The 26,299-nt window shown below is 40.7% G+C and overlaps 1 protein-coding gene and 1 long non-coding RNA gene across 22 annotated transcripts in view; both read right to left on the reverse strand.

The window, feature by feature from the left end:
- RBFOX1 (RNA binding fox-1 homolog 1) overlaps positions 1–26,299 on the reverse strand; it is a 1,459,852-nt gene that overhangs the window by 973,739 nt on the left and 459,814 nt on the right. The window lies entirely within an intron of this gene.
- LOC310831040 lies at positions 5,506–7,912 on the reverse strand. The gene is made up of 3 exons (XR_014557741.1): positions 7,628–7,912; positions 5,730–6,025; positions 5,506–5,600 (listed from the first exon to the last, which is right to left on the reverse strand). It is a non-coding gene; the product is annotated as an uncharacterized lncRNA (long non-coding RNA).

A 26,299-nucleotide genomic window follows, 5' to 3' on the forward strand; every position in this document is an offset into this window, starting at 1 on the left:
ATGTTAGCCGCTTTGAAACTCCTTAAAGGGAGTGAAAGGCGGGATATCAAATCCAAACTCTTCTTCTTCTTCTTCTTCTTCTTCTTCTTCTTCTTGTATAGGCCAACTGCTCCATCCTCTACAAGTTTCTATGGTGGCACAAAATTAAGCACCTGGGACCCATTGCTAGAGGCTCTGGCTCAAGATTCCCAATGAGCTTAACATCCCAGTTTTTAAAAGAGCAGTGGAAACACAATACATTATTTTTGTTGGGAAATATTACTGCCATAGTGTGGACAAGCAACATGCTGCAATCACACACACTGGGAGATTGAGGAGTCTAGCTGAGTGAGGAATGGAAAAGCAACCCTCAAAAGGCCACCCTTTCTAAATTATTCAACAAGTCCCTGTCACAAATATTGTCCATTGCAGCAACTACCTGTGATGCATCAGCAGCATCATGCTGCTTTAGCCTCTACTCAGGCAACCATCCACCACTCAAGTGTGGAACACCCATAGAACTCATTGATCTTCTGCCTCATCTCCATCTTCATCCAAGTTTGATGTTTCTTCACCAGGATTAAAATGTAAGAGTGCCAGCATCTACTATCAACTGCTCTGTAGAAATGATCCCAGAGCATGCTGGGGGAGAGGGAGCCAGCTGAAGATCACCCCAGGGGCTGCCCCAATTAGACTATCCCTTTGCCACCTTTTTCCATTGCATGAGCTATCAACGATCATCTGGGAATGAACCTGATGTGGTTTTGATTTGCTAATATTTTATTGTATTGTAAAATATGCAACTGACTATTAGTCGCAAGCAAACTTGTTAGGATTTATATCTGAAAGGTGGGGTATACAGAATTGTGAAAAATAACTATGATGCCTCTGCTGATGAATACTTTGTGAAGGATTGGTATCTAAAATGTATAAGTTATTATTGGATTGGGAGACAAAGGATGAGAAAGTAAAATCTTCAATGATACATTAGGATATGGAAGTGTGGGAATGATTGTGGCATATGGATATAAAATTTACAGTATGCCATGGTTTAAGAGAAAACTATATGAAAATGTTACCTAGATGATATCTAACACTGAGTAAACTGGCAATAATGTATAAATCCAAATCGAATAAAGATTAGAAATGCAAAGATAAAGAAAGTACTTTCTATCAGAAGTAGTGGTCTTGCAGTAAGGTTAAAGCTTACTGGGAAATGATATATAATGAATTGAAAAAGATGTTTAAAATATCATCCGTAAAAACAAAACAAAACAAAAAACCCAGAAGCTTTTCTTCTGGGAATTATAGGGGCAGAACTACCTAAACAGTAGTTCAGTAGGAATGTTATTTGCCCAAAATGGGAAAGAATAAGTCCCGGCAAAAGAAGAATGTATACCAAAACCTATGGATTATGCAGAAATAGTGAAACTTACCTGAAAAATAAGAAATCAACAAACTTTTAATAAAAGAATGGAAATGGTTTATTGAATATGTACAAACAAATTGTAAACAGATAAGGACATTGGCAGGATTGTTGTAATAACATGCAGTTTCATGAGAGTAAATAATTAAAGTAGATGAATAAAAGAACAAGTTAATTTAGAATATGCAGGAAATTATAAAAATAAATTTAAGGAACCACAGGAGGAGGAGGTAGGAAGTCAAGTTTTGAAATGTTAAAATGACTGTAAAACTATTGAAATGTCTATAACTGAAAATCATAAATAATTTTTTTTAAAAAAATACTTTGTGAAAGATTTAGGAAGTTTAAATGAGACATTTGCAAATGATGTGTGAGTGCCAGAACAGACATATACCATTCTAATTCTTGATAAATTCAGATCTGTAGATGATATCCTTATTACAAAAATGTGGTGGTGTTGTTTGGTTAAAAGCAGATCTTTGTCATGGTCATGAAGTTACACATTAACTCTATTTGTGTAAGCTTTTCCTGGGCACTTATTGTACAACAGCAGGATAGATATGCTAGATAAGGAATATCAACACTGCTGTTGCTCTTTCTAGAAGCTTTCTAAGCATTTTTTTAAATAAATTAAAACCTCCATCACTCAAGAGGTGGCAGGTGGGGAAGGTGTCTTTATATAGAACCCTTGCATAATGAACAGTGTTTAATATATTTTTGGTTCCCCTGCTCCTTTTAGCCACTTTGATAGCATCACTTGTAAGGTCATGACCAAGGTAAAGGGAAGGCATTTTAAGATTACAAACCTAGACATCTCAAGTGGATTTTTATGTATTGTTTACTAATATTTAATGGCACTTCTAATGAACAAATCCCAGTGGTATTTAATGTTTACCGAAGAGTACTGCATTCAAAATGTCTGGTGCCTATTTAATTGCTTTTTGTAGTCAATTTCCCTACCCCTCAAGGCTCATTAGTTTGTCACCTAATCATTCCACACAATACTGTGCCCTCTGTTTTCCCTTCTGTTCCTTGCAGGGGCATATAGTTACAGCTCCAGCATTAACGTCCCTTGGTTGCAACCACTGCGTTCCTTACCTTTAAAATGAAAAGAAAACAACAGTTCTGAAAAATGGGGGGCTTGCAGTTATATAACCATGAACTTTAATCATTTGCATTAGTATTATATTTTATAGTTTGTTTCTTTGGTCTGGGTTGCACAGCAGGATAAGCTCAACCATGGCTTAGTGTGACTGTATGCTAAAGCATGGCCTCCTGTAGAGGAGCTTGCAGCTGCTTTGCTCCTCTACCCAGTCCTTTGCATTCCAGCACTGCACTCACGTAAGGCAGGGCTTGGTTTACTATGGCATGGGTTTCTCTTGTCCTGACTTGCACTGGATGAAAAACTCAAACCTGGGTTACAATTTCTGCAAAAGAAGAAGAAGCTTTAATGCTCAATTCAGTATTGCACATAGGCATAGCACGGGTCAAAAGTACAACATGCATAGCTAAACAAGCTAAGATGTTGATTACACCCCTTAGACTCTCGTTTGAAAGAAATGGGGTAGTCATGGCTTTAGTGTGGCAAACAGAATGCATTTTTTGACCGGGCAAGCAAGCAGATACCCTCCAAATGTCCTGATTTTCAAGGAACAGTCCTGGAATTACAAAAGCCACCCCAGCTTCTGATTTGATCCTGGAATAGCTCTATTTCCTCTGCCAGTGCCACTGCTGCCAGGTTCAGGGAGGAGGGTGAGGCAGCACTTGTTCTGAGCAGTGGTGGTGAGGGAGCATCCCATTGTCTCTCCACAACTTTTCCATGACTGCTGCTGCCGGCCTCCTTCCTTGGGCAGCTTGTAGTAATGGCTGCTAAAGAGAAGGCAAGGAGGAGTAGAGGCTGCAGTCACCAAGATCCAGTCCCATGCAATGCACCGTGTCTAAGGGGTAGGCAGAGGGCAGGGCTGCCCTGGATGGGAAGAACGGGGGAGCAGAGCAGAGTGGAAGGAGTCTTGATTTAAAAAAATAATGCTCTGTCCATCAGTGTCTCATCTTGCCCCTTTCTAAAACTTATTTATCGGTGTGTATTTTTCTTTTTGTAAATCTACAAAAAATAAAATAAAATTAGGATTGAGGGGTTTTCTCAGGACAGTGGATGGTGTGTGTACTGTGTCCCATTGGTCTGGTGGTGATGGCTTCTTCGGATAGGAAATGCTCTGTGTGGATGGGGACACAAAAATGGAGGTGGGGTTGAGGAGTGTCAGTTGGGCAAGAGTAATAGATGTCTTTCTTTTCATCTGAGGAACATCCCTGGACAACTCTGATGCCTTGTAGGGCCTGGACATATCCCAGCCCAGCCCACTGGGCCATCCCCCACAGATTGTTCTCCTCCAACTCCTCCCATCCCTTATATCCTGATCCCACCGCCCGCCCTCCAAGAAAGGAAGCAGCACACAGCACATCATTAAATTATGGAACTTGCCCCCAAAGGAGGAAGTGTTGGCACCAGCCTAGAGAACTTTAAAGGAGGGTTAATAGAGTAGAGTTGTATTGAAGACTGATAGCCAGGATGGCTATGATCTGCCTCTGCAGCTGGGTGCAGTAATGATTCTATATATCAGTTTCTGGAAACCACATAAAGAAATAGTGTTCTTGTGGTCAAATCCTGCTTGTGGGCTTCTCATATGCATCTGGTTGGCCACTGTGAGAACAAGATGCTGGACTAGAATGGGCCATTGGCCTGATTCAGCCAGCTCTTCTTATGTTCTTTTGTCTCCATGGGACTCATGAAATCACTCATCCTTAACCACCTGTTTGTTTTGGTATGATGCTGTCCTTGAAAAAGCAGCCCAAATTTAGAACAAAGCCAATTCCAGGATGAATCTGGCACTTGGGTGTCTATTAATACATCTGCATCTAGCATTGACAATGAGCTAAAAATATCAATACAATATCAGCAAGCCAAACAAAGTCTATTCACAGCATGCCACACGATCCTTTATTCCAATGAGATAAGTATCTTTCATAGCCGACTTGCAAGACTCAATACTAGTTTTTATCAGGAAATCATGCAAACTGCTTGAGACAAGAAGAAGCAAGGAGCAGCTCATAACAAGCAGAGCTTTTAAAAAACGCTCTTTAAAACTGACAGATCGGAAAGAAAAGAAAGGAAACGGATCTTGAGGAGGAGATTAAAAACTAATTTCTGCTCAGGTCTCTTTTTTACAAAAAGAATTGTTTACTGGAATAGACAGCTCCTACACCATTATCATAAATCTTTTGCTGAAAATATATATGACAAGAGTTTCCAAACTGGCTGGACTACAATATGAATGGCTTATGCCCATTTTAGAATCTTTATGTGCATGGTCTGGTGCTTCAATTAAAATTAATATATTTAAGTGTGAGCACTGGAGGTCCCAGAGTTCATTCACACCCACACAAATTTTCAGGTGTGGTTCTACAGGAATCAATGTTTTGAGAGTGGGGAACAGAGTAACTATGAATTAAAACATGGATTTCATATACTTACATATATAGAGAGGAATCCTATGCACCAGAAGTTAGCATAAAGCCAGCCAGCATAAATTAAGCTGGTGTTAAGTAACACCAGATCCAAACCCCATTCAGCAGCAAGACAGCTGCTCTGCCTAAGCCTGGAACAAGCAAAACAAGTCTTTAAAGTAGTTTTCTATACTGGGTTGGCAGGTCAGATGAATGGACTGAGGATCTAACATAGATCCCCATTCTGTGGTACTGTCCCCCATGCCCTGGAATACCCCCTTTGGAAAGGAAAACAAGAGCAAGGGTGCAGAGCAGTTTTCATACATTCCCCAATAGTCTTAAATAATACAGCTTGATTTTTTCAAATATCCTTGTGCGCCATTAAATATGTCTAAGATGCTAAATATATAGCTTTATACTATGCTGTCAAGTAGTAAACACATATTTCTGCACTAAAAAGAAGTTTCTATGAAGTTCAAAATGCTGTGCATTTCAAGAATGGAGCACTACATGAACACAGTGACCTCTGCTGGCATACTGAAAACAAAAGTTCTTAACAGGTAATATTTGCATAGTTAAAACATTTATACACAAATCAGGTGTACCAAAAGGGAAACATAAATGCCAGATGGAGCACTCAGAAGCTGCAGAAGTCTCAAAGATCTCCTCAGTCCCGGTCTCCTTATTCTAGTCCCTAGGGCATGACAGAAAACACTGAACACCCTGTTTGTTGTTAAGCCACTGAAAGAAATGTTAAAAACAGGAAATATAATAATAGTCCTTCTCAGGGGAAGGGAAGTTTTAATTAAAGATAACAACTTACTTTTCAAGATGTTGCACTTTGTAGGCCTCCAATATCACACTCAATTTTGAGTGTTTTCCTGGTAGCAGCTTTCGTTGACTCAGCATCTAGGAAAGCACTGACTGGTAGCAGCTCTCCAGGTTTTCAGTTCAGGGCATTCCTAGCCCTACCTGGAGGTTTCCAGTGATTGACTTTCTGCATGCAGAGCAGATGCTCTACCTCTAAGCTGTGGCCCTCCCTATTTCCCATCGGGAAGGAATACGATAGCAGTGGGTTTATTCAACTCCCTATTTTTTATGTCATTCAAAATGTACCTGCTGAAAACCAGATCACTATTATTAATACATTGGATCAAGGCTACCATTAATTCTCTCTCAGGCTCTTTGCATTCTCTAACAAATCAATGATTCACACTAGCACTCTTTCTGTTGCTTTGTGAAGCTCCTCTTAATAAGCTATTCACCCAGTGATCCATCATTCACAGAAAGAGTGAGAAGCTGTATAAAGGAATCCTCTTCCAAAGTCCAAAATCTTAAAAGGGAAAGTTTTTAGTGCTAAATCTAGAATATGGTTCTTCACATATTCACCAGCCACTGAAACATCAAGGAATGACCATCCATTTCCCAGTCTCTAATCACTTAGCATGGTAACAGAAGGGATTTTGTCTTCTCCAGTCACCAGGGTTCAAAGACCAAGAGGGCCACCTCTGCCGATCTTAGCCCCCAAAGGTGCCTAGCACAAGATTTAGAATCAAAGCACATACATTGAAGTAGGGGCAGCCAATCTTTTTTTTTTTTCTGTCAGGGGCCACATTCCTTCTGTTAGGGACTGAGGGAACAGTGATGGGTGGAGTCATCTTCTGCATCTGCATTAAGTGATCTGTAATAAAGGCCACTCAGCTTCAATTTTCATCATAGCTACCTCATATTAGAAATTCCAAATCTAGGCTAGTCTAGTCAGAAATACGCCCCAGTGGGTTTGATGTGTTATTCTTGTATACATTAGTAGTAGTGGTAAAATGGACAAATACAGATACTGTTCTTGAAAGCAAGGGAAAGTAATTCCTTTCCGACTTTAGTGTGCTACACACAACTACCAGAATGGCAAGAAACAAGGAGGAGCGAACAGGAAGGTAAGAAGGAATAGAGCAGTTTCAAAAGGCATCAGGGATTCATAAAAAAAGATCAAGAGTTGCAAGTGAGTCAAAAATACTGTGTTGCATTGCCAGATGTAAACTATAGAGCAAATCTTCAGAGGGCAAAAGATATACACTGAGAACCAGTGAACTACAGAGAATTATTGTCAATTATGGCAAACAATGTTAAACAATTAAATTATTGCTACTGATATATTGGCACATTTGCAATGTGCCCAAGTTCAGAAAATTCAGAAGTTATGGCTCCTGTGGCAACTGTGTTTCTTTCTATATCACGTTCTACACGCCTGAATTTACGAGTTGAAACACATGCTGTCAATTCATTTTATGCTTGCTTTGGGTACTCTAAGTTTAGCTGTCGTGCCTCATGTGTGCTTTAATGGAAACTTATGGCAGAGAATTTAAACAACAAAAGGGAAGGAAATTCATAATTACACATTTCACAAAGCCCATGATTCAGGGCACTGCAAGATACAGATACAGATTAAGAAATAAATTTTACAGAACAAAGATACTGCATATTACACACACACAGTGGGGGCCAGCGATGGATGCAGCAAAGAACAAGACAAGTGGTTTTATTTTATGTTTTCAATGCATCCTAAAAATCAGTAATCCACTTACAATATACTGACAGCTGACCTCCCCAATTAAAAAGAAAATAAAAAGTGTTTTCACAAACACGACTCATTTGATTACACAAATTAAATACCATTTAGAGCTCTCTGAAACATGATTTTTTACACTTAATCATATAGCTCACCTCACTTTTGTCACCCCTCTCCTTCCAACTCTTCCATACCTCCTCTCCCAGCCTTTTCTGTTTTCCCTTTTCTGGGTTCCTTTTTAATTCTGTTTTGGCTGAGAATGGGTGCCTCCCTGCTTTCTCACTGGTCATCGCTAGTGGCACACGGTGTTTAGAAGCCAGGAGAGCAGTGGTGCCCCCCAAAATGTGGAAAGCTGGCTTAAATCCATGGCCTCTTCTTGCAGTGTCGGGAAACAGAATCCACACCACAGGGCTTGTGTGACTCCAGCATTGTTCTCTACAAGAACAAAGGTGACCAAGATGACACAAGAACAAAGGTGACCACAATGACTGTAACAACTACTGTGGCATCTCTCTGCTGAGCACTGTGGGGAAAGCCTTTGCCTGTGTAGTTCTCAACAGGTTACAGTCACTTGCTGACAAGGTCTATCCTGAGTCACAATGCAGCGTTAGAGCTCAGAGGTCCATAGTCAACATGATTCTCTCACTGCGCCAGCTGCAGGAGAAATGCCATGAGCAGAGATGCCCCTTGTACATCGCCTTCATGGTCCTGGTGAAGGCCTTGGACCTAGTCAGCCAAAAAGGACCCTTCACACTGTTCAACAATATAGGATGCCCACCTACGCTTCACAAGATGATTGAATCTTGTGTGGCACCACTCACTATGATGGCTCATACTCATGACACCTATAAAGAGCAGCGTGAAACAGGACTGTGCTCTCACCCCAACTCTCTTTGGCATGTTCTTCCCCCTGGTCCTCTCTTATGCCTTCAGCTTGACTGAAGACAATGTATACCATAGGAGCCAACTCCTAGGGGCCAAGGTCACTTCAACCCCCCCAATAAAATATTTGAGCCCCCCCCCCAAAAAAAATTGATAAGCATTGTCATTCAAATGGTGTGTGTGTGCACGCTGTGTCCTGTGGTCGATCACCTGCCCCCCCATTTTTTATTCAAGTTGGCACCCCTAGTGTGTACTTTCATTCAAGTAGCAATGCGGATTTGTTCAACCATATGTTCCTTCCCTTCAAACCTTCCTGGTTTTGACACAGGGGACCTTCCTGGCTGTTCCACCACCCTCAGAAACTTGGGAGGGGGTGGCCCATAAGTTCCCACAGAGGTGCATTTGGCAATTTCATTACACAGTTTTTGGAAAATGTTGAAGAGGCACCTCTTTGCTCCTAGCTTTCATCATGTGTGTTTGTGGGGGGGTATGTGGGGGGGTATGGACCCCCATTATTTCTGTTATTGAGATTTGTTTAAAATTGTTTTTTTGTGTTTGTTTGTTTTTAATTGTAGCAAACCACCATGGAGAGATAAGTGCTGAACCACATCTGCCATGTTCAAAATCTGTGTGCTACTTTATAAAGCAGCTGAATCAGAAATATCATTGCATGTAGCTGTGATTTTATAACATTTCATTCAGAATTCCCTTTCAATTTCCTCCCTTGCCAGTTGACAGCTTTAATAAATAATTTAAACTGCTAATATATAAAACATTTGCATCTGCAATGTATACCGAGTTAGGGGAATGGTGCCTGTCGCCTCTGATGGAACTGGGATATACTTCTACTCTCCAGAGGGGTAGTTCGTTTCATCTTAGGAGCAGCCCAGAATAATTTTACACTTGCCAAATAAAGAGCTGCCCAGCATGACCAGCTTTGAGATGAAGGGGCTGAAGCAAGCTGCCTAAGATGCAGGGCAGCAGGAAGGGTAATGGGTTAGCTTCTTGCCTGAAAGGTGACACGCCTTTTGTGGATTGCTGAGGTTTCTGGACTCACGCCAATGTAACAGCTTCAGCTCTTCTTTCTACCTGCATGTGGGTTTGTATTTGCCAATTGAGAGCAACACTTCATAGACCTGACAAAGTGAGCTCTGACCCAATACAGCTTTTGCTGCAATAAATATATTAGCCCAATCTTTGCCAACCTGGTTCCCTCCAGATGTTTCAACTCTCATCAGCTCCAGCCAGCCCAGCTGATAGGAACTGAACTCCAAAACAAATCAAGGGCACCAGGCTGTGTTGTCCTTTAAGGCATAAGAACAGAGAAGTCATCAGCAATGACCCATCTAGCCCAGCATCCTGTTCTCACAGTTGCCTGCCAGATGCCTATGGGGAGCCTACAAGCAGGACCCAAGCACAATAGCCCTCTCCCTTCATCTGGTTTCCAGGAACTGGTATTCAGAAGCATTACAGCCTCCAAATGTGGAGAAGAAGAAACGTCACCATGGCTAGTAGCCCTCAACAGCATATGTCATTACATTCACTTCTTCACACAGTGCAGAGCAGTTAAAAAAGGAATTTGATGCCATCATGTGTGGTGAAAACATTCTGAAAATACTCCCATTCTCTCAGCAAATAATTTCAGGCTTAGGCCTAAAAGTTGGCCTGACCCTAAGTGCATTCTCAATTCTTCCTTTTCAGTCAAAATTCTGTTTGTTTTTGTTTGTTTGTGTTTTAAAAATGATGCCAATTCCTTCAGTTGCCTGACTGCTTAAGACCATATGATATCAGGTGAGTGGTTTCATCCCTCCTGTCAGAGTGACCCACAAATGTCTCGCCACTTCTGGATCCAGGCCTCCAGTTGGATCCAATTTCCTACCTCTTCAACTTCTACTTTGGGGTTTTTTTCACTTTAAATTGGAAGTCCTGGAACTGAAGGACAGCTTATATAATTGAAGACACACAGGCACCCAGCCCCTTATGAGTCTGAGATGAAAGTCTTCAAAATTCAAAATGCTTCTGGGAAGAAGTTGATTGAGAATGGTTTTAAAATACTATAAATTAACTCTGAAAAGTACACTTAGGTTGTAAATGATCACCTATCAAAAGAGGTTTGCAGAAGCCTTTGATGCTTCAGTGGGTGAAGACACCAGCATATTGCATAATAAAATATAATTTTACTCATTCAAACTGCAGTTTTTGGTCATTATTTTGGCCATACTTAAGAATCTGAAAAACAAGCAGTAGCAGCTGGTGATGCAACATAAGTTGAGTACCATTGCTCTTGCTGGCTTCCCAATGCAGCAGTTCACTGATGCTTGCCAGGAGTGAGATGGGAGGAGGGAAGCATTAGGAGCTGGTCTTGGTGTGGTGCATGGTGGCAGGAGTTCTTGGATTGGTCTCACCATCACACACTGCTCTGTGATGACCTCCCCACACCTCATCCCTCACTCCCCTTCACCCTCTGTAAGAGCCAGCGACTTATTGTGTTGGGAAGCTGGAAAGGCAAGGGTGCCCCCACCCGTGCCACTGTTGGGATGCATCCAAGGAAACGGGGGCAATTTGCAAGCCCCCAGCTGGCCCCAGCCCACCAGCCAGTAAGCCAGGCAATCTCCAGTCCTTGGAGAAGCATCACCGACCCCAGCCCACTGGCTACTGAAAATAAAGGTGGTTTTGTCAGGGACTGGCAGGGCTCTGAAGCCTCTGAAAATCTGTTTCTGAGGAATCACAACTGAGGGCTGTTGCACATGGGCTTCCCAATGGGGCATCTGATTGTCCACTGTGAGAACAGGATGCTGGTCTAGATGAGCCTTTGGCCTGATCCAACAGAGTAGTTCTTAGGTTCTTATGCTTTCCTCCATAGCATAACGTGTAGTTTGGTCCTCAAAGGACATATGGCATAAAGACACCACACATTTAGAGCACATGCATTCTCACAAAGACTCCTGGGACCTGTAGTCTCTTAATTGTAGCTTTACAAAGGGTACACACAGTTCCTGAGATTCTTTAGGGTGGGAAGTCGTGTGTTTCAAATGTATGGTGTGCATGCAGTCTATTTTACCCAGCATGAGAACGAAACAAGCAAGGTCTTAAACACTATAGTACATTGCTTTGCAAAAAGTGGTTGGAATAAGCGTAAAGTATGATGTTTCTTGTAGCCTTAGGGAAAACTCTTGGGGCAGGGGCACAGAGGAAGAAGACCCAAGAGATTTGAATGAACTGGCATATGACAGAGCAAGTTTCTTTGCACCTACCTGCACATGTTCCTTCCATTTTTATAATGTTTTGTTTTGTTTGCAACTTGCATAGTGGGAGTGACAACAGAATTGACAGATTGCAGCAGGAGGGTGGGCAATATGGTCTAAATATCAAGTACCCTTACCCTTTATTTTGCAGCTTACTTAGTGAGCTAATAGTAAAAATAATGAACTAAACATAATGTTGCAGAAGATGGCATTCAAAGCCCCTATATGGGCAGACTGCTATTGCTAAAGATGGAGGTGTAAGGTGTTGGGGGAGGTCCACAAATCTTGAAATTCTTTGGGATTTGTAGTTCAGCAACTGCTGGATGGCCACAGGTTACCCATCCCAGACCCAAGGACTTCACAGAGGTTGCTTTGAAATTGAGGCATACCTTAAGGTAGCTTTAAGATGATAGAGGGTCATGGCTAAGTGGTAGAAGGTCCCTAGTCTTCCCATCTAGGGCTGGGAAGATTCCTCTCTGAAATACAGGATAAACACTGCAAGTCAGCCTTCCTACTCTGTAACATCCATATGTTTCAGACAGCAATACTAATCAGCCTCAGCCAACATGGTCAATGGTCAGGGATGATAGAAATTGTAATCCAAAACATACAGAGGGCACCAGACTGGTGAAGGTTGGGATATATGGATAGTGCTGTCTCTCCCACAACACTAAAAGTCTATCTCTCAGCAGACATACTCACTTTTGCTGGGACACCTGAAGGCCAGAAGCACCTGAAGGCCAAGAAGGAGGTGCAGGCAAGCCTGCAAGTGGATGTGAGTAGACAGTCACCAGCATGTTTGCTGTCTATAAACACAACTGAGTTGCAATGCAGAACTTGGGTGAACTGACAGAGGACAAGCCACAAGGGAGAAGTAAATAAACTTATTCAGCCAAAGGGCCATATCCAATGAGCTGTATGCCTGTATTGAGCAGGTGACAGAAGCAAAACTGAATGAAACAATAGATGTGACTTACATTTGTATAGAATCACAGAGTTGTGGAATTGGAAAGGACTCTGAGGGTCATCTCAGCCAGACCCCTTGCAATGCAGGAATCTCAACTAAAACATCCATACATTTTGGATATGCAAAAGTATCAAATTTCTAAATAAAAACACACATATTTAATCCAGGCAGGCAAGCAACATTATCACAGCTCAAGGGGACATTCCAGTCGGACAACAGGGGTTTTAGGAGGGATTGTGACAGGCATGGCCTGAGGAGCACCCTAGGTGCCAGAAAGCAGTATCTGGGGGCTATATATGACTATCTTCCCAAGACCTGAGGTTCCCTACCATTTCCCTAAATTTAAGTGACTGGGGGAAAGCAGGAGGTCAAGGGTTAAAGAGCTGAAACAAAGATAGCTGAAAAACAAGCTACGTCTGGCATGTGCACATATATGTACACAGGTGAGTCATTATTGCAGCAGTAGAGAAACTTCCAAGATTATTCAATAATAAGGAAGGCAAAATATGAACCCCCAAGGGAATGATACGCCATCTTCCTTTCTTGGCAGGAGAACGCCATGCTCAAAATGTCATTTCTGAAAGACATTTGGAATTGGAATTGTAAACAGTGGAAAAGGAGAGTGCTGCACAGGAAGATCTTGTATCAGGGAAAGATCAAAAGGATACATTAACTCCTCTGCTGGGTACCTGCTATGCAGTTAGCTTGAAACCACACTCTGGAGCATTCCAAGCAATTCTGCTACAATGAATGTAAAATGGCTATCACCATGTGGTAGCTGGAATTTTATGTAGATGCTCTTTGCAAGGTTTGAAGATAGGGCACTTTAGTCAGCCATTTTAGCCAGTCATTTTAAATAGCAAAATGCATTAAAAACACACACACACACACACACACACACACACATACACAATGTGACTAAAATAAAATTAGGGACTTCAAATGTAAAATGTTTCTGTATTGTTCAATTATGTAACTGGAGATGTTCCATTTCATTAAAACATCTAGAAAGCAAATGGTTTTGTAAAAAGCTTTATATGACAAGCATGGCATTTAGAATGATGCTATCAAACACACACACACACACACACACACACACACACACACACACTTTTTTCTGAACTTATAAATAGCAAAACAGACTACATCAAAGTACTGACAATATTTGTAGTTGCACTGTTTGCATTCAGGATTATTTGCATTCAGAAAGGATAGACATTTGTCTACAAAAATATATGCATGGACCAGTCTTCCCCAACCTGGCATAAGAATGTAAGGACAGCCTGCTGGATCATCTTACCTAGCATACTGTTCTCAGAGCGGCAAACCAAATGCATGTGAGAAACCCACAAGCACAAGCCAAGCATTAGAGAACTCTACCCTTCTGTCATTTCCAGCAACTAGCATTCAGAAGCATTACTGCCTCTGATAGTGGGGGTAGAACATGAATTTGCCTAATCCTTTTGAAGTTGGTGGGCATCACTGCCTGATGAGGGAGCATGTTCCATAGTTTAATCATGTGCTGCATGAATAAACTCTTTCTTTTATCTGCCTTTAATGTTCCAACATTAAGGTTCATTGGGGTTCTAGTTTTAGATGGTTGGGGCTAGGTGGGACTGTTGGGAGATGCAGTACTCTAAAAACATCTGGAAAACTGTGTGGCATTTTGCTTTTGGTTGGAAAAGCTGTACAGAAGACCACACACAAATATAGCCATGCATACAGAACTCAGTCACTCCAAACAAGTGAGGCACATAATTTTAACGCCGAGATCGCCAACATGACGCCCATGGGCACAATGGCCTTGAGGCCCTCCCTTGGTGCCTATGTAACATCTGAGCCTTTCTCCTCACTGACAGGAATGTTTGTAAATAAAATATATACTCCATGGAACTGGGGTTCAACAGGTGCTCTTTGCCACATAGATTCCGCTCTAAAATCCAGCACCTGTTGGCACTACACCCTTTCTTACAATCCTAGAATTGATTAAGCTGCACCCCCACCTCAATCAGCAAGAATTGCAGGATTTTTTGTTTGTTTTTTAAAGGCTCTGTGTGTCCTTTAGTAGACCAGGATGATCAAACACTAGCATTCATACATTCAATGCTAGCACAGAACCTGGGGATTTTTTTGTTTGTTTGTTTAAGGCACCAAGGTCTTTTCTATACCACAATACAGAGGAATACAGCTGCAACAGACATGTGACTCTTTCATACAAAACACAAGGACCCATTTTATAACTGTACCAAAGTTTCTATCCATTGCTTCTTAGCGTGAACTTATTGCAAAAATAATTGCAATACTAGAAAACTAGAACTTTTACGTTTAATATATTTACATTATGCCATATTGATAATGTTTGGAAGGTAGCTTACAAAATCCTCAAATCCTGTAACCTACAAAAGACAGTGCGGTATAGTGGTCAAAGCAGGTTTTCAGCTCAAAGGCCTGATTGTTTCAAGGCCTTCCTGAATGCAATTTGACACCATTTTGAATCAAGATGGTGGGCTGAACCTTTCAAAACTGCATTGGTTTTAACAACCAATTTCAAAAATGCAGTTTATTTTTGGTTTCCTAGAATTCTCAAGCAACACTGGGGACAAAAACAAAAACAAAAACATGAGAACAAAGCAAATTAAAGCCACTCTAGTAATGTATCTTCACAAGTGTCATAATTAACAGAAAAGCTTTCATCATTTTCTTTCAATTTGATTTGCATGAGGGAAATCTGAATATTAGATCTACTATTAATCATGAGCTGCTTTTATTTGCCCTGTTTATTGCTTTGATCTTTTATTTTAAATGGTGGTTTGTAAGCTGCCTCTCAAGGAGGGATGGAGAAGAAATTCTTATTTAAAGGGAAATCTATTCAATCTAAACTTTCCAAAACAAACCAACGCACATAAATCCTTTGAAATTCTCTCTCCTCCAAATTTTGTGACACACTTTTCCAGCCAAGCAATGTGTAAAAAAATGCATACATTAGTGAAAACAACATATAAAAGTATTTTGCAAAACTATGCAGACTAGGAGAAATATGCACTAAAATGCTGGTGATTTTTTTTTTTTTAAACCAAACCAAAAACTGATGTGGAATAGTAAAGACTTAGGCATGGAAAAGCAAGAAACAGAAAGAAACCAAAATTGACAGATCCACAAATTCCTTGTCTCCAATACTTTTTTCTTCCTGCTTTGGAAAGCTGTTTTAGCTCTTGCTGTGTGGGTGAAGAGTTGCAGAACCAAGAAAGGACAACAGCACCCCAATTCCATGTACAGAATCCAACTACACTGGCACTTTATTTTACAAAGGTTATGGGAGGGGGGTTCCACACACGCCTGCCTCCCCATCTCAAGGGCAGGCACACAATAGGTCACTCCTCCAATATCTCATTGCCGTTCCCTGAACCTCAATCACTCAAATAGTAAATGGACCACACAGGGTCACAACTGTGATGGAATTAATCTTTTCTATCTTTATTATTTGTCTTGTCTTGTCTAAATTTTATTTATCAGATTTGATTCATCAAATTTCTATCCTGCCCTTCTTCCTCACAAAGGGGCCCAGTTCTCAAAATGTTTGAGAAGTTGGGGGACAGAATTCAGCACAGAACTAGATTCAGTCCAGTCCACTTTATCAAGGTCATTCTAAATTTCATCCCTGTTTTCTGAAGTTTTAGCTATCCCTCCAAGTTTTGTGTTATTTGTAAATTAGAGATTTCTTTGTGTAATAGATAAAAGTAATTGTTCTCTCTCCAGCTGGATGAGGAATCACCAATGAGCACACTAGGTCTTAATCTGATGTCATTCTCATATAGCATTTAACCAGTCTGCTAACAAAAGTCATGGAGAATGTTATTAAAATAGAGGTAAATTACATCCACAGCATTCCCACAATCAACTAACTGGATTAGCCAGCCATTATATATTCTTGGCAAACGTATGTTGACTTCTACTAATCATGGCATTGCAACCAGAATGTTTATAAACTGACTCCACTGTAATCTGCTCTAGTATATTTCCCTGTATCAAAGTCACACTGGAAGTCTTTAGCTTCACTGATTTTTCCCTCTATTTGAAGATTATGACAACTTTGCAAGCCTCCAAGGTCCTTAAAAAGATCTATCAAGAAGACACTCCCCTCTCTCCTTCTCCCAAAATGTAACTAACTGAAAAACCTTGCTTGTGGCATTCAGAAATGTTCACCTGGACTTCATTAGCCCACCCTTCAAAGTGTCCTCCAAGAGTTGTGAACTGCAACATGTTCATAAATTATGTTCATTCAAATGCTGCCAATCACAAGCAAACTAAATATGTAAATCGGCTGCAGCTATCCAAATTATGGCATACTTTTCAATGTGACTTTCAGAGCTAGAACTCGTTATTCAGCCCTACAATGATCACACTTTTGAATTCTCTCAAGGTAGCCCCCCCCCAACACATGCTGAATTACACACAATTCATCCATAGCGGGGGGGGGGGTAACATAATAAGCCTTCCCTATTTGGGTTAGGCCACACCCACCTGCCCCATACCAGTTGTCAGCTAAAAATCTGATTCACCCTAAAGGGGGTAATTGTGGGCACTGCCAATCAGCTGACTGAAAGGGCTCTGCAAGATATAGCAGATAATTCCACAAGCTAACACTTTGAAAGGGGATTCTGATTGCCAGGTCTTGCAAAGCACCTTGCAAGACAAGTCCAGAGTTATAAAAGCTGCCTGACATCATTGTGACCTCAAATGATTGTCAGCCAGAATACTGAGCCAGGTGGACGAATGTTCTGACGCACTATAAGGCAGCTTCCTATGTCTCAAATGTCAATACAAAAGAAACTGTGCCCCAAGTATCAAATGTTTGAGCAACACTGTATAAAAGCTATGGAAGGCAGATAAATTTGCTTGGTTTAACTCAGGGGTGGGGAACATATGGCCATCCAGCTGCTGCTGGACAACAACTCCCATTATCCTTGACTATTGACCATGGGCTGATAGACTGACTTCAACAACATTGGAAGGCATCCTCCTTCTCTGGTTTAACATAGCTAATTCAAACCAATGCACAAACTGAAGCACAGCTATCCTTCAAAACTTGTGCTTTTCTATGCTGATTGATCCAGGTCTCCAACCAAAAAACTGCATACAAAATATGTATGTTAGTGAAAACAGAATGCAGAGAAGCAACCTGCTTGAAGATGTTGCTTGCAGAAAGAAAATGCATTATTATTTTTGTTTTCACCTTTTTGAAGAAACAAGTGCCATGTGAAAATGTGGCAAACTGAACTTACGACTGCAGAAATGAGAAACTGAAATCAACAGATTCATCTATTCCTAATTAAAGTCACAAGTTTACCATCCCCATATTTGTCTGTTCAGTAAAATAAATTATCTTAATATCAGTCTATTTTTCATCTCCCAAACATCACTACCCACACACCTAAAAAATATATGAATTAAATGGAAGAGGTAAAGAAAAAAAAATCCAATCTTTATGTTTTCATCCAGTGATCATGTCTGAATAAAATGCGACATTTCGTAGACCACAGAAAGCAGTAAATGAGAAGTTCAAGGTTGACTGTACAATTTCAGCTCTGGCCACCTGTGCATAACCTTTACAATACAGCCTTTCAATTTCTGGTTCATAAGTTATTTTAGCAGTACATGTGTTATCACAAGTTGCACTGTATTTCTGTTTCAGAGAGGCATGACGCCTTTACCTAAAAGCAAGATTTCATTGTGCAATAAATGCATATGCTTAAAAGCCACCTACTGTGCAAAGTGACCTGTTGCGTTAAAAAGAGGGTCATGTTCTAACTGTTAATGAACTTCTGCAGACATCTTGGAATTTAATAAGTCATGCTAGTTTTAAGATTTCCAGATAACAAGCATTTTAAATCACTCAGGTTAGAAAGGGCGTTTTAGAGCTGGGATACCAGCCCAATTCTTTTCAGAAGTTCTCTAAACCACTTGGGTAAATTTGCAGAGTTCTTTTTGGTTTCTGTTGTTAATGCCACATTGATTTTTAACTTCTCTCAGTTTGGCTATACCATAGTATTTAAAATGTGTCATGCACAGGTATGCCACACTGCCTATCTGCCTTTGTCACTCAGATAACAGAAGGCATTCTGGGAAGCATGCACTCTGTGAGCCAATTTGGTCAACCAGCTGCCACACAGCATTTTAGAAAGGGGGAAGATAGATACCATATCAAGGTTTATCCCGGACTTTCCAAGTATCTGAGCTCTCTTAATTTGTTCAAAGCCTTCCTGTGCCCTACTGGAGATATGGCCAATGTAGTTATTCAGCTACAACTCACATCAGCTCCAGCAAGCATAATGAATGGGTCTGGGATGGTGGCAGTTGCAGGCCAACAAGGTCTGGTGGTCATTGTGGTCAAACATTTACCAACCTTTAAGGAACATACAAAGCTGCATTAGACCATGTTAGACACTGGTCTTTCTAACTCAGTAGCATCTGCATAGACCAACAGCAACTCACCATGGTTTCCGACAGGAGTTTCTCCCCATCTACCTAGAGATGCTGGGCATTGATGCCAGGACCTTCTGCATGCAAAGCAGATGCTCTACAATGGAGCTAAGGCTCTTTTGTTCTGCTTATATGAGCTAGCTAGTATATCTGAAAGAGGTTCATATACAATGCCAGTGCAACCATGAGTAATATTCTCTCCCCTCCCAAAGTGCTTTTGATGCTCTTATGTTCCAACATTTGTACCCTGTCTTTCTGCCAAGGAAACTCAAGACACTAAAGTTCCAAATCAGCCTTCCATACAGACCTCAACCTGCTTCACTTCATCAAGGTTGCTGCAACATATGAATAAGTGCTGTTATTCAGTCCTGAATGAGAGGGAAGGGAAACAAGTTTCTACACTCCCAACCCTGTACTTGACAAGATAATACAGTGACAAAAGTAAGAGCAGCATTTGCAAGAAGTTATCCTGTGTTTACTCCCTCCTGCCAAGAGGGATAGACAAATCTGTCAATTTTCAGTTGTTCTGTTTTTCTTTTATTTCTTTTTTCCAATCTTAATTTTAGTTTGTTTTTTTTTAAATTTTGAAAAAAACTCCTTTTGAAAATTTACTTGCATTTTAGTGTGAACTAAAACTAATTTTTGCATGCAGTGTTGACACATATACACATTTTAAATGAATTTCCCGTGATATAATGTGTTTTTGTATGCTATTTTCACCAGTATGTGTACACTTTATTATAATGTATTTGTTTATTTGTCTGTTGTTTGTTTATATCCTGCTTTTTTTGTCTGACGGGGACTCAAGGCAGCTTACAGATAAAACAGAAACAGCTAAAGGCATGTAAAAAGCTATCATTAAAAAATTAATAGAATATGATCTATTAAAACATAAAGAACATCACAACCCAAGCCCTTTCCTTAAAAACAGTCAGTTCCCAAAAGCCTGTTAAAATGGGGAAGTCTTCACATGCTGGTGGAAGGACAAGGAGGAGGAAGCCAGTCTAACTTCTCTAAGAAGGGAGTTCCAAAAGTGTGGGAGCCACTGAGAAGGCCCTCTTCCTACCAAACATGCCTTCTCTCTCTCTCTCTCTCTCTCTCTCTCTCTCTCTCTCTCTCACACACACACACACACACATTGCTTGGCTGCAGAACTTTATTGCAAAATATATAAAATGAGAATTTCAAAAGATGACTCTTTCAGTTCACATGTTTTTCAGAAAGCACAAATTTAATCAGTTTATCTTTAAATGTGAAATGAATCAAATTTCTGCCCCTTCTCTACCTGACAACCATTCCCTACAAAATCTACCATATGACACCTCCCCACACCAAAGCAACCCCTGGATTTACTTATGGTTTTATGACGCATTTGAAAATGCCCCTCCCTCTTGCTCTGCAGTTCCCCCTTGGAAATGCTCCCTGCTTCTACATTTGCAATCCAAGGGAAGCACATAGTGGGTAGTCCCCACTCAAACTGGCTGTGCCAGCTCAGACAAGATCTCCCTAAGCAGCGAAATCATATTCTATTGACTTCAATTTTGAAGTCATTTGCTGTACCTGCTGGCAATGGATGCTGTCCATTTAGCTTAAATCCACACCATGTGTCAAAGACAACTGTTTCTATTTTGTAGCCTTTGGAATATTCATATGCACTTCAGCAATCCTGCTTAGTATCACTGTGAAATCCCAGCATCCCAGAAGCATTTTCTTGTGTCAAAACCAGTTTCCTAGCAGAATAAAGTTATTATTCAACGCATCAACATCCATGGTCCAATCAAAATTACAATTTAAAAATGCAGCCATCATGGAAATGAATCAAATACAGTGTCACGAGTCCCGTGGAGCTGTCTTGGATGGGGGTGGGAGGATGCAAAATAGGTGGGAGCAGATATCAGAGAACTGGTGCTAGATGATCCAGGTTGAACAAGTTGGGGGAGGTACTCTTTGTGCCTCAATAAGTGTCAAAGTTGTCAGGGCAAGTGATCAAGTGGGTCAGGGGCTGGATCCTAGAGAAGGCTTAATTGGGTTGTCCAAGAGGTGTTCCACCCCCATGACATCAAATGCTTCTAGTCAGGCACCTCAAAGAGTAAAAGAACTGTAGAACTGGAAGGGACCACAAGGGTTACCTAGTCTGTCAGGTGCTGGTGTGGTTGCTCGAGAGCAAACAGGCAAGACTCTGACCTGTCTTTTCCAGGCTTTCTTCTTATTACAAACTATTTACAGTGAAAAGCATCATAAGTTCATGTCTGGCCCAATCGCTAGCAGAATCTGGGAGTGGTTGGTCTTTGTACCTCCCCCAGCATAACAGTTGCGTGACCCCCAGCCTTCTCCGCCCCTCCCTGTGTGAAACCTACTGTGCAGAATGGGCACTGGTAAAGGGGTACTTCCCTCCTCTCCAGTTTGCTCAGGCTCGGTGTTGAGGCTCTCCCTAGCATCCCCTGGTCCCTCAACCTCCTCTCCACTGGAGGTGGGGCTTTCCTCCTCACTGGAGGAGGAACTGCTTTGCAAGATTTTCGGAGGTTCCCTATAACACAACTGCCCTTCAACCTCTCGCCTCTGAGCTGATGGCAGTTCCCTGACATAGTCCAACCCTTTGCAATGTAGGAATATTGTGCTCAGTGTGGGGCTTGAACCCACAACTCTGAGATTAAGAATCTCATACTCCACCAACAGAGCTATGCACCTCCTAAAGGGCCATCACCACTGGTCATTCCTGGGGGATGCATCTGAGAGTAAGCCAGATAGTGAGAAGGCACCTCCACCACCAAGGACACAGAGATGCTAGCTCTCACATGAACACACCTCACAGGCTTGCCCACTCTGAGAAGCACCTGTTTGCTCGCCCAGAGCAGGAATGCCTTCTATTTGCCATGTTAAAGCTTATTCCCACCCCACTCGTCAAAGGGAAGAGGCAAGGTGTGATTCTTTCCCACCTCTATCTGGAGATTGAACCTGGGACTATTTCACATGGAAGCATGTGCTCTACCCCTGAGCAAGGAGACACAGGAAACTTCCTCATACTGATCTTCCTCTGTTTCCTTCCAATCTTCTGTTAACTGGGCCTCTCCCTTTGAAAACTCTCAAACAAAATCAGACCTTTGGCCCATGTGACTCAGAGTTGTTTACCCTGATTGGCAGTTGCTCTCCAAAGTTTCAGGCAGGGCCCCCTCCCAGCCCTGCCTGGAGATGCAGGAGGTTAAACGTGGGGCCCTCTGCATGCAAAGCATAGGCTGAATCTACTGGTAATGAGTTTTATTAATATGTAGTGAAAGTTCTATAAAACCATCTCCAAGAACCACCAATGTTCACAGTTCCGAAAATTCCAGCTCATTTTCTCAAACATTACTCATTTGTTTTCCCTAATATGCTTTAAGTATAGGCAACCATTTTTTACTTGCCATTTTTTGATTATTATTGTCTTGTTGCTTTTCTTTTCTTTATTTTTCCTTTAACAACAAAAACTGTGGTTTTCTTCTTTTTTCTTTCTTTTGTAAGATCAGAAAATCTAGTTATCTGGTTTGTGCTCTCTCTCTGGTTCTTCAGACCATATCCAACATGCAACTATTCTCCTATGATGTAGAAGAAAAAGTAGGAGGACTCTCTGGTAGGTGTTGTTATAATTAGCAAGACTGCCTCCAGAGATGTAGTTTGATGTGAATATTGCCTATTGGAAATGCAGAGTGAAATTTCCTCAGGAATCTCTGCAGAAGCTACCTTTCAAAAGGGACTTGCACCGTAGATGTCCCTGGTGGATTGTACCCTTTGAGTTTCATTGCACCAATGAAACATTTTGCTCATCTGGAAAGTACTGAACTTCCACAAAATTCCAAAGAAGAATCTTTTGAAGTATATATGCTATCTTGTCATCAGTTTATATCTCTAAATTGCAGCTCTGGGTCTACTGGTACTTTAAAAGGACTGACTTGCCCATAAATGTCTGTAACATGAATATTTATTTTTATATCACAGCAGATCAATATATTCTATTTTTCACTTGTACAAACATTGTATCAGTGTGTGTGTGTGTGTGTGTGTGTTACTATTTATTAAATATATACTTACTTTATCAAACTTTATATATCCCACCCTTCCTCCAAAGAAGCCCAGAGCAGCAAACATGTCAATGTTATAAAAATACAATACAAACTTCTTAGAAGAGTGATATGTGTGTGTTCATATCCACAGACACACACACAGAGAGAGAGAGGGGGGGGATTCTGATAAGAACAGAGAAGGAAGTAGAAACTGTTTGTCTGTGTTCAGGAATGAAACTCAGTCAAGCAAATACAATGGGTATTAATTCATTTTTTAAAGTTTGCAAATGATACATAATCAATTACCTTTTTCTACATTGTTTTAAGATTGCATTGGAATGAATGTAACTTGCATAAGCCAAGTAAATAGTGAAGCAAGTTGCATAACTTACATTAAATAGTGGACAGCAAGACAAATAACATAGTATCTGGCAAAAATCAAACTGAAGCAGAATGGAAACAGCACTGATGTGTACAGCTCGAAACAGAAACATCCCTATTGCACACACACTTCCCATTTTTAAACAGAGCCAATTAGCATTGCTTCTGCCTCTTGTTCTAAAGCAGCCGGCAATAATAAAGAGAAATACTTCTGAATCCTGAGTGCCCACTGGGCATCTACAATCTCCCCCCACGAAGGTGGGAGAGAAAGAGCAGAGCTTTGGTTTTAGGGCAGCTGTCAGTCTGTTTTCTTTTTGGAAGAACTTTTTGATTCTCAAATATGATTTTGAAAGTTTTATAAGTTTACAGTAGGATTCCCTTACTACATCTAAACCTTATCATACTTCTTCATGTCTGGATGCATTCAGTCTATTTCACCACTGCTGAAAATGTACTATTTATATTGCATTTACTTGCAAGTGGATGTAGTTCGGACTGGGAACATCATGGTAAGGTTTTGCTGTGGTAGAGGAGCAATGGTACAAGCTATAAAACTATCAAAAAAACATTTTGGGGTGCTCCATGCTTGGCTGCATTTGCATGAAGTGTGTCTCACTGTGTTCAGTTGCATTTACCCTCAGTTTGTTTATATGACTGCAGCCTTAGCAACAATAGAGCCAAGTATGTTACAAAAGGAACACTTTAACAGGCTATTACTGCAAACCACAGGCCACTCAAGCTTGCTATTAAAAGTGGCTCATCCCCAAGAATGCTCTCTTCAAGCCTTTTGTGGTTCATAAATACTGCCCAGTGGTTGCTTTAGAAAGCATTTTCCCCTAAGGTTCCAATGCAAAGCCAGTTGGGTGGACTGAGCCTCAGAGAAGCACCTGATGATAGCCCTCACTCAGCAAGGAAGCTCCCCAAGCTGCTTCAAGGAAAGATGGGGTGAAAATGTAATCAGTTTGGTGATGTGAAGTTGCAAATGCACTGTTAATGGAATGCATATATTAAATTGTATGCCACTACTTTATTTCCATTTGTAACTAAGTATGAATTAGTTGTGTTATTTTGTAACATCATGTGTTACCCAATCCAGTTTATTTTATTTGCAGCATTACAATGCACAATAACAACTTCCATTGTAGTGAAGCAAAAACTGGCTATGAAATGTTGCTCATTTAAGTTATTCTAGATCTTAACTCTACCAACTGCGTATCCACTAGAAATGGTGCTCTTATACAGCACAGTGTATTTGCCTTTATTCCTGAAAATTGCAAAATTATTCATATGTGTTCAGTTTAGCAGAAGCAATTGTTTGCAGCAGAAGTCTTGCCTGTAAATACTTCAAGAGAGCATATTCACATGTCCCTACTGAAGTGATAAGTGATTTCTTGAAATGTTTACCATTCTATCCTATGTAGACTTATGATTTCAGTTCTATGAACTGTTTCCTGGGAGAAAGTCACATTTAACTCAATGGTGCTTACTTGAGCAGACATGCACAGGACTTTACCATCAGGCTTCTAAAATAAAATGCTCCCCACCCCCTACCCCCAAAAGACCCTTAGGTACAGCTAACCTTGTGCCAAAAGCTTCCAAAAAACTATCAGCAATTCAAATTAAAATAATCAGAAAAACTGAGCAAAAATAAATATGCAGCAACTTATTGGGAGGGAAGGTAGTTTTGTTAACCAAGAGGCAAGTAGCATTCTTAATAAATAAAAATTCAGTTCCACCTATTTCTTTGACATATCTCTGTACAGTGTTCGATTCTGTGGTATAACAACTTCCAAAATCAGATGCCCATAATATGTACTAGATGGCCCTTGGTCTTTTAAACATCCAAGTAATGACATTTTAGCAACTACATGGAATATTTCAAGTATTTAGAACACTGAGGCTGCAAACCTAACCCATTACATTTCAAAGTAAGTCCTACTGGATTCAACAGGGCTTCCTCCCAGGTAAGTGGGGTCAGGATTTCCCTAAGCTTAATTTAATAGGAGTGCTTACAACAGCCTGGTAGAAATGACTGGTATTATTATTATCTCCTTATTGCAGATGGAGAGACTAATGCTGAAAGAAAGCTGGTTTACCTAAGAAGGCTGACTTGGAGCAGAGGACTTAGAGCTCACACTGTGTGGCTGGGGTAACAGAGTTCTAGACAAATACCATGTTCAATGGGTGCATCAAAGCAAACAAGCATAGAAATCACTCCATAGTCGATCATGAATTTGTTCAGGGTTTTGAAATGTTTCTTCATTCAGTTTCTGTCCTGTGTATATATTTTTATTGTCAAACTAGCAACACTAAGAACTAAACAAAATAAAAAACTGTGTGTGTGTAAACAAACACAGTGTGTTCAGAATTCTCCATTACATTACAAAACATTTAGTGATCTTTCTATATCTATGAACATAAAACTTTGGGCATGATCCAGCCGCATTTGAGCACACTTAAGTTCCATGTGGCTCTTGCATGAGAGGTTTAAAGATTTGCTAGCCTCTCCCACTGAACTCAGTGGAACTTGTCAGAGTTTAGCTTTGACTGGATCATGCTCTTAGTAAATGTGGGGAATTTTGGTTATCCTGAACTGTAAATGTAATGATCAACATTTAATTTGAGCCAAGCCGCATGCTCTACATGTTTGAATATGTTTCTTTAAAGGTCAATATTTATGTCAAACATGTTTCAGCAGTTGTCTGAATAACAGCCTGCCATGGAAGCAAACATTCTCTGTAGTGCTTGCTTCTACAAAGGTTTCATTTGTCACACCACAAAACTCATGCCTCTCTGCCAAAGAAGTAAACCTGGGATGAATTGTAATCTGTAGCT

The sequence above is a fragment of the Podarcis gaigeae genome, assembly GCF_964106915.1.
Source record: "Podarcis gaigeae genome assembly, chromosome: 14".
In the NCBI taxonomy this organism is placed as follows: Eukaryota; Metazoa; Chordata; class Lepidosauria; order Squamata; family Lacertidae; genus Podarcis; species Podarcis gaigeae.